Genomic DNA, 17,201 nt, shown 5'->3' with positions numbered 1-17,201 from the left:
CCCAAAACTTTGGCGAACACCAAAAACATGAATAAAACAGTGTGGGAATTGTTCTTAATTTATGGCTGGGAAAATCGCCTAAAACATGGTTTTACCAGACTACTTTTGCCTTATCAAGAAGTTATCTTGAAATAAGTCTATCTTAATCTGAATGAACAATGATCTTATTCGGCGGCAAGTTTGAATCCTATGATGATTAGTCTGATTGGTAAACGCAACCGACAATCGAGTAGGGGGGGGGGAAGTGTCTGAGGATATTTCAGGGGTATTTATAAAAGGATGTATTCTAGCCCTCAAGTATATGGATATTACTGATATTGAAGAACTTATTTGGCCAAATTATATGGATATATAGCCTAAATTATATGGCTATTACTGCTATTGCATTATTCATAAGAGCTTATTTGGCCAAACCGATACATTAACCTACATCAAAGTGGATTTCCATAGATCTAAATGGGGGAAATTTCCTTATATTGGGATGAGTTTCTTTTTCACTCTGATCGGGGTGAGGCACATCCGCAGAAGCAAGAAGATTTTGGGCGTGCCCCCCTCTCCTTCTGAATTTTGACATCCTTACGATTTCACCAACAATGTCTTACATTTACGGTACTGCTCTATTAGCTAGGTAACATATGAGAGGTGAAGTTTGGTTAATGCTAATAAAATAAAACAAAATATGATGAAAATATAATAGTTTAGAAACAAATTTTGGCCATATATTTGCACATCAGGGGGGTGGCGGTAAAGCATAGCATATATTAAATACGTAACTTAACCTAACCTAGGTACCTTTTCCTCCTAAACCTCAAAAACCAAAGTTTAAATATAGTTCCAGGAGTGAGAAACCCCTTGTTTATTCAGCGTCCCATAGGAATTACCGGATATTACCAATTTGATCTTTGTTTTTTTTGAGTGGCTGTCTCGCGTGTTGCGTAGCTAATGAACAGTACGCATTTTTCTTAGGGTTGGCGTATTTTGCCAATTTTTAAAGTAAAAAAAAGACCTTTACCATTGGCTTTCAATCATATGAACAACAAGAGGTATAACAATGAGGAATTAACTTAAGACAATGAGATTTTTAGCCTTAAGTGAATATTTCGGCTTTACATCCAAGGGCCACCCTCAGTAAAGCATATATAAAAAAAAAATAAAGACTTCCGATAAAATGTCATCATTAAACCTATAATTAAAGATTAAATAGTTCCAGAATCATTACTTGAGGCAAGTTCAACTAAGAGTAAAGAAAAAAAAAAAACACGAAACGAGGCAATTCCTTTAGGTAAATACAAATCAAGAGCATTTTTTTTAAAATCCTTTTCTTGCTTTTTAGGCTGCTAACCTAAAAGATATTTTCGTTAGTTGTCCTCCGATCTTTTTGGTCACTTAAAAAGGGCACAAGAACTTTGATTTCCATTCAAATACACCCCTTTCCGATATTCTAGGACCATTAGTTCGATACAATCACCCCTGGGGGGGGGGGGTAATAAAAAAAATAAAAACTAATCCGTTATCTTTCTTCTGGCCAAAATACCAGTTCCATATTCTGTATATTTGAATCTGTACAGTAGAGTTCTCTGATTCGTTGAATCTGATGGTGAGATTTTCATTAAGGTTCCTTGACTTTTAGGGGGTCTTCCCCTTTTTCGAAAATCAGCCACTTTTTCTCAGGCTCATAGCTTTTGATGGGTAATGCTAAACTTGATGAATCTTACATATTTGGGATCGACATAATACTTCAATTCTTTTGATGTATCTATTGATATCAAAGTCCTGGTTTCTAATGACAGTGGTCAAATATGGCTCTGAAGCATGGACGTTCCGAAAAGAGGATGAAGATTTGCTAGATGTTTTCCAGAGAAATTGCTTAAGGATTGTTCTGGGTACCCGGCTGACTGACCGTATTTCAAACAATAGGCTATACGAAAAATGTGGTTCAATACCGCTCTCTAAGGCTATAATGAAAGAAAGGTTGAGGTGGCTAGGGCACGTTGTACGGATGAATGATGACAGATTGCCGAAGATTGTCGAAGATGTTCAGATTGCCGATCTAGTTGCCCTCCATTTTTTTGGTCACTTAAAAAGAGCACTAGAACTTTTAATTTTCGTTCCAATGAGCCCTCCCAGGATATTCTAGGACCACTGGGTCAATACGATCACCCCTGGGGAAAAGAAAAAAAAAAAACAGCAAAAAAAACAAATAAACATGCATCCGTGATGTTTCTTCTGGCAAAAAATACAAAATTCCGCATTTTTCCAGAAAGGAGCTTGAAACCTCTACAGTAGGGTTTTCTGATATGCTGAATCTAATGGTGTGATTTTCATTAAGGTTCTATAACCTTTAGGGGGTGTTTTCCCCTTTTTTTCGAAAATCAGCCAAATTTTCTCAGGCGCATAACTTTTGATAGGTAAGATTAAACTTTATGAAACATATATTTGAAATCAGAATTAAAATATGATTCTTTTGATGCATCTATTGGTATCAAAATTCCATTTTTTAGAGTTTTGGTTACCATTGAGCCGGGTCGCTCCTTACTTACAGTTCGTTAACTGTTTGAAAAGGAAGAACTACTGGTCTGCGAAGAAGCAAACAAAACGGGAGATATTTAATCAAGTCTAGAATCTACATTGTCATCAACGCTGTCCCAGCCAAAAAAAAAACTAAATTATTTATAGTGACAAGCCAGCATGAAGAAAAGATTTGCATATGACAACTGTGTAACAAGTGTCAACATTGAAGCTGGTGATGTTGACGCTCAAGGAAAAAACGGCTTAATTGATATTCTACCCTTGTAGCTAATTTTACCAAATTCCGTGAGTCAACACAACTATACAAAAACTGTCAATTCATACAAAAGTTACATATGATAACTCCACATAATGAAGTTATATCTTATTTTATTTTAATATTTTATTTTCCTATCAAAATAGAACTGAGGACAGAGGCACCAACTCACGAAAATGTAGGTAAGGCTAAGATTTTCTTCCATTTATTTTGTTAAATGAAGATAAAAAAATATGTTTCAAAATCGAGGGGGGAAGAGGGTTATTTTCAATTTTTTAAATGAAAATACGGAAAAAGATCTAAAATCTAGAAGGTATTTTCAAAATCCAATCCAACCCTGCTAATCCCCCCAATCGGCACCACTGTTTAAGGAAGGGGTGACAAAGATTATCAACCGTATCAGATCACATAAAATGAAAGTATAGCGCATTATATTTTTACAAAAAAAAATCTATAACAAAAGGTGTTTATTTCATTTAAAACTTTGAATGACTGCACAGAAAAATTATTTCTGCTCTTTAATGTGCTTAATCTAACTATTTACATCTCAAAGTAAACCGTTATTGGTTTTATTGATATTTTAATAAATAAAAATATTCTTTTTCTCAGAAAAGCCAATGCGGTTAATGCCCAACATGAAGATCCTTAAGAAAAAAAATCAAATGAAAGCAAAAAGCGCTGTCAAGACCTGAAGTGAAGGGATGTTATCCCTTAAGGGATGACTTGTGGTTGCGCCACTAGCCTTCTTATATATTCCAATTACTGCCCTCTAGAAGTTGAGTTTCTGCTTGTGTCCACCAGATGTCGTTTCACGTTAATCCTCATGGCTTGTGCTATATTGGGGGGCCTGCGGCAGTGGCGTCATCTGGGAGGCAGGGAGGATGAGGAAGGGCATTTGCCCCCTAGATTTTGCTTATCCCCCTCATACATCTGAAAAATACGTATTTTGGTTGTGTTGCTGACAAATGTCCTTTTGATATTTTTACTGACAAAATTGAAAAAAATGGCCCCTCTAGATTTCATAACGCTCACTGTTCCCCTACATTGTTGTGAATTGACACTACTGACCCTCAGCTCCCAAAATAAAAAAAAACATTAAATCTAACTTGCACTTTCCAGAAACCAGTTCAAAGTCCGAATAAGGTCTTTCAAGTATTTGATGAAAATCAGAGCTTTAATAAGCAGCTGGGGGGTAGCAGCTGCCTTTATACATAGTAAATTTTGGTTTGGTTCATTTCTTTAACGTCGCTCTTTGCTTTTGTTTGAAAAAAAAAAATCACAAGGGAAACACATGCTTAGATATCAGGCAAGTATTAATAAGTTGACGAATAAAACAGAAAGTCAAGTATCAAACAGAAAGTGAAATCAAAAGGCTGCCCACTCTTCCATTTAGTATATGTTAAATAACAAAAACAATTTTTTCTACTAGAAGTAAGGTGTTGTATCAAAACTTAAAACGAACAGAAATTACTACGTAATTGAGGAGCGTTGCCCCCTCCTCAGTATCATGTTCTTCATGCTATTTTTTTGGGGGGGGGGGGGGTATTTAAAAAAGCTTCTTGTTGTTCTAGTTAAACGGCCCTTGTCTTTCAAGAGTTGCTCTTAAAGAATTGGGATATAAAAGTCGAACTTTAGCGTAAAGAGCGAAGTATTGAGGAGGATGCCACCCCTCTTATATGCGTAATAATTTTTGCTCGCTTTTAAGTGTTGATGCTGCTCCTTACTTTCAGATGAAAAATTTAATTTTTTATTTAGTTTCTGATCGGAAATCTGGCTCCCCCTCCGAAGAAAATTCCCACATCTAAACGGAAAATAGTAGATACCTATATATAATTCCGGACAACACCACGTGGTTTATGGTTTTCTCAGTGAGAATGAAAAAACAGGAATTTTCTCACTTGAAAAAACAGGAATTTTCTCACATTTATGGTTGTTTTCTTGGATGGTTATGTGTGTTGGTCAATTTATTTGATGTTTTTCTCGGATCAAATTATGGATGTTTTATGGTTTTTGTCAGTGAGAATTTGAAAAACAGGAACTTTCTCACATTTATGTCTGTTTTCATGGTTTTTGTCAGTGAGAAAGAAAAAACTGGAACTTTCTCACATTAATGGATGACAACAGCAATTTATGTTCCTGTTTTATGTCTGTTCGTTGTCAGTGAGAATGGACATGCTTGACGCGAATGTTATGAGATTGTTTGTCTAACCTAACCGGAGAACTTGATTTACATAATCGCTAGGGGAAATTATTGATTCACGAAGGGGAGAATTAAGAAACATTAAGGCTTCTTTAATCTTAGGTGTGAGGGATAAACGTTCTTTAGGTCAGAGAGAAAAATTAATATTCTATTTTTAAATAGGGCTTCATTGATCTTTAGTGTCAGGAATTATAAATGACATCACTTGTTATCTTGGAATTATGCGGGAGTCTAAAGAGATAGAAATTCTATTTTTAAATACGGCTTCACGGAGCTTTAAGTCGGAGAGATAAATTGATATTCTAACGAAACCCTAATAGTTTAGCTAAGAAAATTTATGAGATGAAGAGATTAACGTAGGAAAGGGTTTCCTAGAAATTTGAAATGCGTTAGCGCAGAGATGCCAAACAAAAGGAACACGCTGAAATTACGTTTAGGGATTATTTGTTCGAAACCGTTTTATCCATTTTATGGGATTATTTCGGCGAAACAGTTAGAGACATTTTAAAAGAAGATTTTAGGAAAGATTTTAGAAGAGAATTTAATGGTGAAACTCTGTGGTCGTTATAATACACAAGTTCCATTTGAACAGTGTTGTGAGGTCCTCTAACCCAACCCCAAAGGGTTCCGATCCCCAGCCCCAACCCCGAAGGAAGCCCCCAGTACTCAAAGGTCTCCCAAGCTCCCAAAGAGCACCAGCCCCCCAAACGCCCTCCTCAGACCCTCAAAGGCCCTCCTCTGGTCCTCAAAGGTTCCCCGCACCCCAAAAGGGCCCCCCCCCCCCCCGGACCCCAGAGGCCCTCCCCCCGGTCCACAAAGGTCCCCCGGGCCCCAGAAGCGCCGCGGGCCAGGAATGCGCCGCATGGGGATGCGCCGCCGGGGGCTGCGCCGCGGGTCGGGGGAGGCGACGCAGGGATGCGCCGCTTTTTGTTAGAGTTCTAGTTTACTTTAATTTTAGTTAAGAGTTTGATGTTTTACCTTTGAGTTTCAGTTAGAGTTCTTGTTTAGTTTTTGTTAAGAGTTTAGAGTTTTTAGCTTAGAGTTTTTGTTGAAGTTCTAGTTTAGTTTAGTTTTAGTTAATAGTTTAGAGTTTTAGCTTATAGTCTTGGCTTAGAGTTTTTGTTAAGAGTTATAGTTTAGTTTAATTTTAGTTAATAGTTTTATTTTTTAAAATTTAGTTTAATTTATATTTAGATTTTTTTTTATTTTTATTTATTAATTTATATTTTTTAGATTATATTATTATATAATATTTTTTGTTGAATTTATATTTTAGTTTAGTTTTATTTAATAGTTTAGAGTTTTAGCTTAGAGTCGTAGCTTAGAGTTTTTGTTAGAGTTCTAGTTTATTTTAATTTTATTTTAGAGTTTAGAGTTTTAGCTTAGTCTTAGCTTAGAGTTTTTTTGTTAGAGTTCTAGTTTAGTTTAATTTTAGTTAAGAGTTTGATTTTTTTACCTTTGAGTTTCAGTTATAGTTTTAGTTTAGTTTTAGTTAAGAGTTTGGTCTTTTAACTTATAATATAATATTAGAGTTTTAATTTGAGGTGTATTTTTTTTTATTTTTATTTAATATTTTATAATTTTTGATTATAGTTTTTTTTTTTTTAGATTTCTAGTTTAGTTTTATTTTATATAAGAGTTTTATTTTATTAAATATTATTTTAATTTATAGTTATATTTTATTTTTATTTAATAGTTTAGATTTTTTAGCTTAGAGTTTTTATTGAAGTTCTAGTTTAGTTTAGTTTTAGTTAATAGTTTAGAGTTTTAGCTTAGAGTCTTAGCTTAGAGTTTTTGTTAGAGTTCTAGTTTAGTTTAATTTTAGTTAAGAGTTTGATGTTTTACCTTTGAGTTTCAGTTAGAGCTCTAGTTTAGTTTAGTTTTAGTTAAGAATTTAGAGTTTTTAGCTTAGAGTCTTAGCTTAGAGTTTTTGTTTGTGTGTGTGTGTAAGTTTTTGTGTGTGTGAGAGTTTTTTTTTGTGTGCACATATCAATTCTATTTTCCTAAAATAATATAAAATTTTTGCATGTGTATGTGTGTGTAATAATTTTTTGTGTGTGTGTAAGTTTTTGTGTGTGTTTAAGTTTTTTTGTGTTTAAGTTTTTGTGTGTGTGTAAGTTTTTTTTTTGCGTGTGTTATTTTTTTTGTGTTTTTAAGTTTTTTTTTTTTATGTAATTTTTTTTTTTGTTTAATTTTTTTTTTTTTATTTAATTTTTTTTTTGTATGTTAGTTTTTGTTTTTTTGTTTTTTTGTGTTTGTGTGTTAGTTTGTTTTTTTGTTTAAGTTTTTTTGTGTTTGTTTTAGTTTTTGTGTGTGTGTAAGTTTTTGTGTGTGTGTAAGATTTTGTTTGTGTTTAATTTTCTGTGTGTGTCTGAGTTTTTATGTCTGTTTAAGTTTTCGTTTCTGTGTTTAAGTATTTTTGTGTGTTTAAGTTTTTGTGTGTGTGTGTGTTAGTTTTTATGTGTGTGTAAGTTCTTGTGTGTGTTCAAGTTTTTTTGTGTGTTTGTTATTTTTTGTGTGTGTTAGTTTTTTTGTGTGGGTAAGTTTTTTTGTGCGTGATTAAGTTTGTGTTTGTATTTATTTTTGTTTTCTGTTTTTTTTATTTTTTTTTTTTTTATTTTTTTTTTTGTTTTTTTTTTTTTTGTTTTTTTTTTTTAGTGGGTTTATTTTGTTCGTGTTTAAGTTTTTTTGTGTATGTGTAAGTTTTTGTGTGTGTGTAAGTTCTTTGTGTGTATGTAAGTCTTTTGTTTGTGTAAGGTCTTTGTGTGTATGTAAGTCTTTGTGTGTATGTAAGTTTTTGTGCGTGTGTAAGTTTTTGTGTGTATGTAAGTTTTTGTGTGTGCGTTAGTTCTTTTGTGTGTGTGTAAGTTTTTGTGTGTGTGTAAGTTTTTGTGTGTGTGTTTAATTTTTTGTTTGTGTGTGTATGTTTGTGTTTGTGTTTAAGTTTTTGTGTGTGTGTAAGTTTTCGTGTGTGTGTAAGTTTTTGTGTGCGTGTAAGTTTTTATGTGTGTGTAAGTTTTTTTGTTTGTGTAAGTTTTTGTGTGTGTGTGTGTAAGTTTTTGTGTGTGTGTGTGTAAGTTTTTGTGTGTGTGTTTATTTATGTTTGTTTGATTATGTTTCTTTTTGTTTGTGTATTATTATGTGTGTTTTTGTGTGTTTAAGTCATTGTGTGTGTTTAATTATATTTTTGTGTATTTTTTTTTTTTTATGTATTTTTTTTTGTTTGTGTAATTTTTTTTGTGTGTGTTTAATTTTTTGTTTGTTTAAGTTTTGTGTGTGTGTGTAAGTTTTTGTGTGTGTGTAAGTTTTTGTGTGTTTTTAAGTTTTTGTGTGTGTGTAAGTTTTTGTGTGTGTGTAAGTTTTTTTGTGTTGTTGAGTTTTTGTGTGTGTGTAAGTTTTTGCGTGTTTGTAAGTTTTTGTGTGTGTGTATGTTTGTGTTCGTGTTTAATTTTTTGTGTGTGTGTTAGTTTTTGTGTGTATAATTTTTTGTGAGTGTGTTAGTGTGTTTGTGTGTGTATTTTTTTTTGTGTGTGTTTGTTTTTTTGTGTTTTTTTTTTTTTGTTTGTTTTTGTATTTTTATTTTTGTGTGTTAGTTTTTTTGTTTGTGTAAGTTTTTGTGTGTGTGTGTGTATGATTTTGTGTGTGTGTAAGTTTTTTTGTGTGTGTTTGATTATGATTGTTTGTAAGTTTTTCTTAGTGTGTAAGTTTCTGTTTGTGTGTAAGTTTCTGTGTGTGTAAGTTTTTTTGTGTATGTTTAAGTTTTTGTGTATGTGTAAATTTTTGTGTGTGTGTAAGTTTTTGTGTGTGTGTGTTTTAGATTTTGTGTGTGTACTTTTATGTGTGTGTGTGAGCTTTTTTGTGTGTGTAAGTTTTTTTTTTGTTTGTTTAAGTTTTTGTGTGTGTGTATTTTTTGGCTGTTTTTGTTATTTGTGGTGGTTGTTGTATTATTGGTGTGTGTTTTTTTTTTGTTGTGTGGTGTAATTTTTTTTTTTTTTTTTTTTTATTTTTTTGTTTTGTTTAATGTTTTTTTTTTTAAGTTTTTGTGTGTGTGTAAGTTTTTGTGTGTGTGTGTATGTTTTTGTGTGTTTGTAAGTTTTTGTGTGTGTGTGAGTTTGTGTGTGTGTGTAAGTTTTTGTTTGTGTGTAAGTTTTTGTGTGTGTGTAAGTTTTTTGTGTGTGTAAGTTTTTGTGTGTGTGTGTGTGTAAGCTTTTGTGTGTGTTTGAGTTTTTGTGTGTGTACCCATATCAATTCTATTTTCCTAAAATAATATAAAAATTTCCACTTCAATTCAGATTTTTCTCAAACAGATGAAAGAATTTAAAATACTGTTCTAAATTTTTCATAGAAGATAGAAAAGTTCAAGTTCTCTTCTGAATTCTACCAAAGAACATAATTCAATTCTAATTTCTCCAGAGAAAATAAAGAGCTTCCACTTCAGTTTTAAGTTCACCAAGACATGAAAAATTTAAAGTTCACTTCTAAATTTTTCCGTAGAAGATAGGAAAATTTATACTATGATTCTGATTATTTTCCTTGAAGATAAAAAGTTTCACTTTAATTCTAAATTTTCTTAAATTCAATTCCGACCTTTCTCAAAGAGATGAAAAAATTTAAACTTATGTTCCAAAGATTTTCCCAGAAGAAGAAAAGTTAAACTTCGATTCTGAATTTTCTCAATGAAAATGAAATAAGTTATTGATTAATTCTATTTTCCTAAAATAATATAAAATTTTACACTTCAATTCATATTTTTCTCAAAGAGATGAAAAAATTTAAAATACTGTTCCAAATTTTTCTTACAAGATAGAAAAGTTCAAGTTCTCATCTGAATTTTACCAAAGAATATAATTCAATTCTAATTTCTCCAGAGAAAATAAAAAGCTTCCACTTCAGTTTTAAGTTGACCAAGACATAAAAAATATAAAAGTTCAGTTCTAAATTTTTCCGTAGAAGATAGGAAAAGTTATACTGTGATTGTGATTATTTTCCGTGAAGATGAAAAGTTTCACTTTAATTCTAAATTTTCTTAAATTCAGTTCCGACTTTTCACATAGAGATGAAAAAATTTAAAGTTCTGTTCCAAATTTTTCATTGGAGATAGGAAAAGTTATACTTTGATCGTGAATATTCAAGTTCTCTTCTTATTTTTACCAAAGAAAATAATTCAATTCTAATTTCTCAAGAAAAAACAAAAAGCTTCCACTTCAGTATTAAGTTGACCAAGACATAAAAAATTTAAAGTTAAGTTCTAAATTTTTACCTAGAAGATAAGAAAAGTTATACTATGATTGTGATTATTTTCTATGAATATAAAAAGTTTCACTTTAATTATAAATTTTATTAAATTCAATTCCGACTTTTCTTAATGAGATGAAAAAATTTAAAAGTTCTGTTCCAAATATTTTCCCCAGAAGAAGAAAAGTTCAACTTCGATTCTGAATTTTCTCAATAAAAATGAAATAAGTTATTGATCAATTCTATTTTTCAAAAATAATATAAAAAGTTTCCACTTCAATTCAGATTTTTCTCAAATAGATGAAAAAATTTAAAATACTGTTCCAAATTTTTCATAGAAGATAGAAAAGTTCAAGTTCTCTTCTGAATTTTACCAAAGAACACAATTCAATTCTAATTTCTCCAGAGAAAATAAAAAGCTTCCACAGATTATTTTATATGAAGATAAAAAAAAATTTCCATAGAAGATAGGAAAAGTTATACTATGATTGTGATTATTTTCTATGAAGATAAAAAGTTTCACTTCAATTTTAAATTTTCTCAAAGAAGTGAAGAAAAGTTCAACTTCGATTCTGAATTTTCGCAATGAAAATGAAATAAGTTATTGATCAATTCTAGTTCCCCAAAATAATATAAAAATTTTGCACTTCAGTTCAGATTTTTCTCAAACAGATGAAAAAATTTTAAATACTGTTCCAAATTTTTTCATAGAAGATAGAAAAGTTCAAGTTCTCTTCTGAATTTTACCAAAGAACATAATTCAATTCTAATTTCTTCATAGAAAATAAAAAGCTTCCACGTCAGTTTTAATTTCACAAAGACATAAAAAATTTAAAGTTCAGTTCTAAATTTTTCAATAGAAGATAAGAAAAGTTATACTATGATTTTGATTATTTTCATGAAGATAAAAAGTTTCACTTTAATTCTAAATTTTCTTAAATTCAATTCCGACCTTTCCCAAAGAGATGAAAAAATTTAAAGTTCTGTTCCAAATATTTTTCCGGAAGAAGAAAAGTTAATTTTCGATTCTGATACACAAACACAAAAACTTAATAACAAAGAAAATTAAAAACACAAACAACCATAAACACACAAGCAAACTTACACACACACAAAAAACTTACACACACACAAATAAAAACAAAAACAAACATACATACACACACACAAAAAAACTTCAAAACCAAAAAAATAATACACACACACAAACAAATACACACACACACAAAATTTACACACACAAAAACCTACACACACACAAAAAAACATAAAAACAAAAACAAACAAACACACACAAAAAAACAAACAAACAAATAAACTAACACACACACAAAAACTTACACACACACAAAAACACACAAAAACTTAAAAAAACAAAAAGAAAATTACACACACACAAAAACTAACACACACACAAAAAAACTTACACACACACAAAAACTAACACACACACTAAAACTTACACTCACACAAAAACTTACACACACAAATAAAATAAAACACCCACACAAAAAATGAAACAAACACAAAAAAAAAAAAAAAAAAAAAAAAAAATACAAACAAAAAAAAAAAATTACACACAAAAAAAAACTTACAAACAAAAAAAAACTTACACACACACAAAAAATTACACACACATAAAAAATTACATACACACAAAAACATTAAACACACAAAAACTAACATACACACAAAAAACTTAAACACACACAAAAACTTACACATGCACAATAAAACTTACACACACACAAAAACTTACACACACAAAAACTTAAACACACACTACATACACACAAAAACGTACATACACACAAAAACCTTAAACACACAAAAAACTTACATACACACACAAAAACTTACACACGCACAAAAAAACTAACCCAAACAAAAAAACTAAAACACACAGAAAATAACACAAAAAAACAAAAACTTAAAAACAAACCAGAACTTACATAAACAAAAAAAAACACACACACAAAAAATAACACACACACAAAAACTTACACACACACACGCAAACTAACACATACACAAAAACTTCCACACACACAAAAACTTACACACACAAACAAACTAACACACACACAAACAAAAACTTACACACACAAAAAAAATAACTCACCCACAAAAAATTACATACAAACAAAAAAAAACTCACAAACAAAAAAAAACAAACACACACACAAAAAAAAAAACAAACGCACAAAAACTAACACACACACAAAAAATAAAATACAAACAGAAACCTAACACACACAAAAAACTTACATACACACAAAAGACTTACACACACACAAAAACTTACACACGCACAAAAAAAACTTACACACACACAAAAACTTACACACACACAAACTTAAACACACACAAAAACTTACACACACACAAAAACTTATTACACACACATACACACACGAAAATTTTATATTATTTTAGGAAAATAGAATTTATATGTGCAAACACAAAAAAACTCGCACACACACAAAAACTTACACACACACACAAACAAAAACTCTAAGCTAAGACTCTAAGCTAAAAACTCTAAATTCTTAACTAAAACTAAACTAAACTAGAGCTCTAACTGAAACTCAAAGGTAAAACATTAAACTCTTAAATAAAATTAAACTAAACTAGAACTCTAACAAAAACTCTAAGCTAAGACTCTAAGCTAAAACTCTAAACTATTAACTAAAACTAAACTAAACTAGAACTTCAATAAAAACTATAAGATAAAAACTATAAACTATTAAATAAAACTAAAATAGAAATATAACTTAAAATAATATTTAAAAAAATCAAACTAATAGATAAAATTAAACAAAAATAGAAATCTAACAAAAAAAAGCTCTAATCCAAAATTATAAAATCTTAAACAAAACTAAACTAAAATATAACTCAAATAAAAACTCTAAGCTAAGACTCTAAGGTAAAACATCAAACTCTTAACTAAAACTAAACTAAAACTCTAACTGAAACTCAAAGGTAAAAAAATCAAACTCTTAACTAAAATTAAAGTAAACTAGAACTCTAACAAAAAACTCTAAGCTAAGACTAAGATAAAACTCTAAACTCTAAAATAAAATTAAAATAAAATAGAACTCTAACAAAAACTCTAAGCTAAGACTTTAAGCTAAAACTCTAAACTATTAACTAAAACTAAACTAGAACTTCAACAAAAACTCTAAGCTAAGGCTCTAAGCTAAAAACTCTAAATTCTTAACTAAAACTAAACTAAACTAGAACTCTAACTGAAACTCAAAGGTAAAACATTAAACTCTTAACTAAAATTAAACTAAACTAGAACTCTAAAAAAACTATAAGCTAAGACTCTAAGCTAAAACTCTAAACTATTAACTAAAACTAAACTAAACTAGAACTTCAACAAAAACTCTAAGCTAAAAACTCTAAACTCTTAACTAAAACTAAACAAGAACTCTAACTGAAACTCAAAGGTAAAACCTCAAACTCTTAACTAAAATTAAAGTAAACTAGAACTCTAACAAAAAGTGGCGCATCCCTGCGGCGCTTCCCCCGTACCCGCGGCGCATCCCCATGCGGCGCATTCCTGGCCTGCGGCGCTTCTCGGGCCCGGGGGGCCTTTGAGGACCGGGGGGAGGGCCTGTGGGGTCCGGGGGGGGCCCTTGGGGGGTCCGGGGACCCTTTGCGGACCAGAGGAGGGCCTTTGAGGTTCTGTGGAGAGCGTTTGGGGGCGGGGGCCCTTTGGGAGCTTGGGGGACCTTTGAGTACCGGGGGCTTCCTTCGGGGTTGGGGTGGGGGATCGGAACCCTTGGGGTTGGGGTAGAGGACCTCACAACACTGTTCAAATGGAACTTGTGTATTATAACGACCACAGAGTTTCACCCTCAAATTCTCTTCTAAAACCTTTCCTAAAATCTTCTTTCAAAATGTCTCTAACTGTTTCGCCGAAATAATCCCATAAAATGGATAAAACGGTTTCGCCCAAATAATCCCTAAACGTAATTTCAGCGTGTTCCTTTTGTTTGGCATCTCTGCGCTAACGCATTTCAAATTTCTATGAAACCCTTTCCTACGTTAATCTCTTCATCTCATAAATTTTCCTAGCTAAACTATTAATGTTTCGTTAGAATATCAATTTAACTCTCCGACTTAAAGCTCAGTGAAGCCGTATTTAAAAATAGAATTTCTATCTCTTTAGACTCCCGCATAATTCCAAGATATCAAGTGATGTCATTTATAATTCTTGACACTAAAGATCAATGAAGCCCTATTTAAAAATAGAATATTAATTTTTCTCTCTGACCTAAAGAACGTTTATCCCTCAGACCTAAGATTAAAGAAGCCTTAATGTTTCTTAATTCTCCCCTTCGTGAATCAATAATTTCCCCTAGCGATTATGTAAAACAATTTCTCCGGTTAGGTTAGCCAAACAATCTCATAACATTCGCGTCAAGCATGTCCATTTTCACTGACAACGAACAGACATAAAACAGGACCATAAATTGCTGTTGTCATCCATAAATGTGCGAAAGTTCCTGTTTTTTCATTCTCACTGACAAAAACCATGAAAACAGACAAATGTGAGAAAGTTCCTGTTTTTCAAATTCTCACTGACAAAAACCATAAAACATCCATAATTTGATGTTGACATCCGAGAAAAACATCAAATAAATTGACCAACACACATAACCATCCATGAAAACAAACATAAATGTGACAAAATTCATTTTTTTCAAAGTGAGAAAATTCCTGTTTTTTCATTCTCACTGAGAAAACCATAAACCACGTGGTGGGGTCCGGAGTTATATATAGGTATCTACTGAAAATCCCTCCATGGAAGATTGCTCCCATGTAAAATATCCACCGCCAGGAAATTTTGCCCGCCCCCAGAAAATTCCATACTCGCTGAAAGTTCCCCTTAGAAAATTTTTTGCGGAAGATTCAGCCTGAAATTTTTTAGCATAATTTCCTTTGAGAAACTATTTTAATTTCTTATTGTTTTTCAAATTATGCCAGAAATTCTCCTTTCGTGGAAAATTCTTCATGAAAATCCCCCCCCCCCTAGTCAGAAGTTGCTCCTGCAGAAAATCCCCTCCCCCCCTTGAGAATTTATCCCGCTGATAAATCCCCCATGGAGAATTTATCGCGTGGAAAATCCCCTTCTACTTAAAAATCCTCTAGACAATTACAACGCGGGGAAAGTTTCCCCGGACAATACATTCTCTCCCCACGAAAAATTCTCCCCGTGGAAGATCCGCCATCACACCCCCCCAAAAAAAACGTCTGTATACTTCTCAACAACAAATACTACACGTAAACAATGGGGAAATTCAACAAATTTCATACCTTTCCCCAGGGGCTGTGGGGGGGGGTCATGTTATCTTCAAAGACATAGTTACTAGACCTTTCGACTATTTTTAACAGAATGGCTATCTAAAAACGTTGATCGGACGACTTTGGAAGAAAGGGGCCTGGGAGGGGGACTAGTTGCCCTCCAATCTTTTTGGTCACTTAAAAAGGTATCTAGAACTTCTAATTTCCGTTTGAATGAGCTGTCTCCCGATATCCTAGGACTGCTGGCTCGATACGATCAACCATGGGAGAAAAATAACAAAACACAAACAAATAACCACGCATCCTTGATCTTTTTTCTGGTAAAAAATACGGAATTCCACATTTTTGCAGATGGGAGCTTGAAACCCCTACAGCTGGCTTCTCTGATACGCTGAATCTTAAGGTGTGGTTTTCATTAACATTCCTTGATTTTTAGGGGTAGTTATCCCCTGTCTCGAAAATTGGGTAAGTTTTTTCAGGCTCATAACTTTTGCACTATACTTAAAAAATCTTATATATTTGGAATCAGCATAATATTTTTTTTTTTTATGTATCTGTTGATATCGGAATTACTTTTTGTAGAATTACGGTTACTATTAAATCTTACGGTTATCTTCCAGTTACTACGGTTACCTTACTTAAAGTTCGTTACAAAGAATTGTTTGATATCAAAGCAACAGGTTGTTCATCTACACCACAGTCTATAGAATTAGATAATTCTATAAATTCTATAAACTGTGATCTACACGTTGTACACTCCCGCCAAGCCATGCCTCTCTACATTCTGTATGGCATACTTCAAAGGGCATGCACCAAACAGTATACAGGGCTTTAGAAATTGGATAGCCCCTAAAGTATGTTTTATTAAAAAGGATGGCTTTATTATTCAAACATTTGCTATAATGTTCGACAATGCTTCAGTAAAAACCATTATGAATTTGTTGTTTTCCTATCTCACAATGTTCTTGACTTTCTTGATCAATAAAACCAACTGAGTTGCGTGTTCTGGCAGAATAATTTATTTTTTTACTGCCGTTCAAAAGAATACCTTGAGCATAATAATCAAGATTATATGGTTATATTAATAATTGTGTAAGCTTATCCGATTTTCATAGGGATTATGAATCCTTTTTCTGGTCAAAAATGAAAATTTTCTGTTTTTACTGAAGCGGTGGGGAGGGGAGGGGTCTTCAAACTTTCTAAACTACGAGACGTATCATGAGAAAACAATTATATTTTAGGAGAAGTCTAAAAACACCCTCCCCACTAAATAAAGAGTGTAGCTGGGGCACTTACAAGGGGATGGGGATGGGAGAAAGTAAATGAAGTCAAAAAGAAAGAAAAATGGAACTAGATGTGTGATCCAATGTTCTCACACGGCTGCGTTTTTTACTTCTGTGCTAAATTGGTTCACACAAAACAGAAGCACCGTTCTGTATTCAGAGCCGTTCCTAGGGTTGATGGCTCCCGGGGAAAAAATTATTACAGCACCCCCTCCCGACTCAAACATAAGCAAAAACTTTCGAATCAAAGTGAAAAAATGATCGCAGCGGACAGCCCCCCCAGTACCGGAGACAGCTTACCCGGTTGCCCCCCTTTAAGCGGCTCTGTTTGTATTGTAGTGTTAACTGTCCTTCATTTTAGATTCTATTTAATACTTTTCCCAAA

At 32.3% G+C, this 17,201-nt stretch overlaps 1 protein-coding gene across 1 annotated transcript in view; it reads right to left on the bottom strand.

The window, feature by feature from the left end:
* The window catches only part of wb (wing blister), a 470,816-nt gene that overhangs the window by 329,371 nt on the left and 124,244 nt on the right, over window positions 1–17,201 (bottom strand). The gene's annotated exons all lie outside the window — the stretch shown is intronic.

This window comes from Artemia sp. Qi Xiang Cuo, chromosome 16 (genome assembly GCF_049724085.1).
Source record: "Artemia sp. Qi Xiang Cuo chromosome 16, ASM4972408v1, whole genome shotgun sequence".
NCBI classification, from domain to species: domain Eukaryota; kingdom Metazoa; phylum Arthropoda; class Branchiopoda; order Anostraca; family Artemiidae; genus Artemia; species Artemia sp. Qi Xiang Cuo.
The sequence above is the reverse complement of the archived record's forward strand: the minus strand, read 5'-3'. Positions and strand labels throughout refer to the sequence as shown.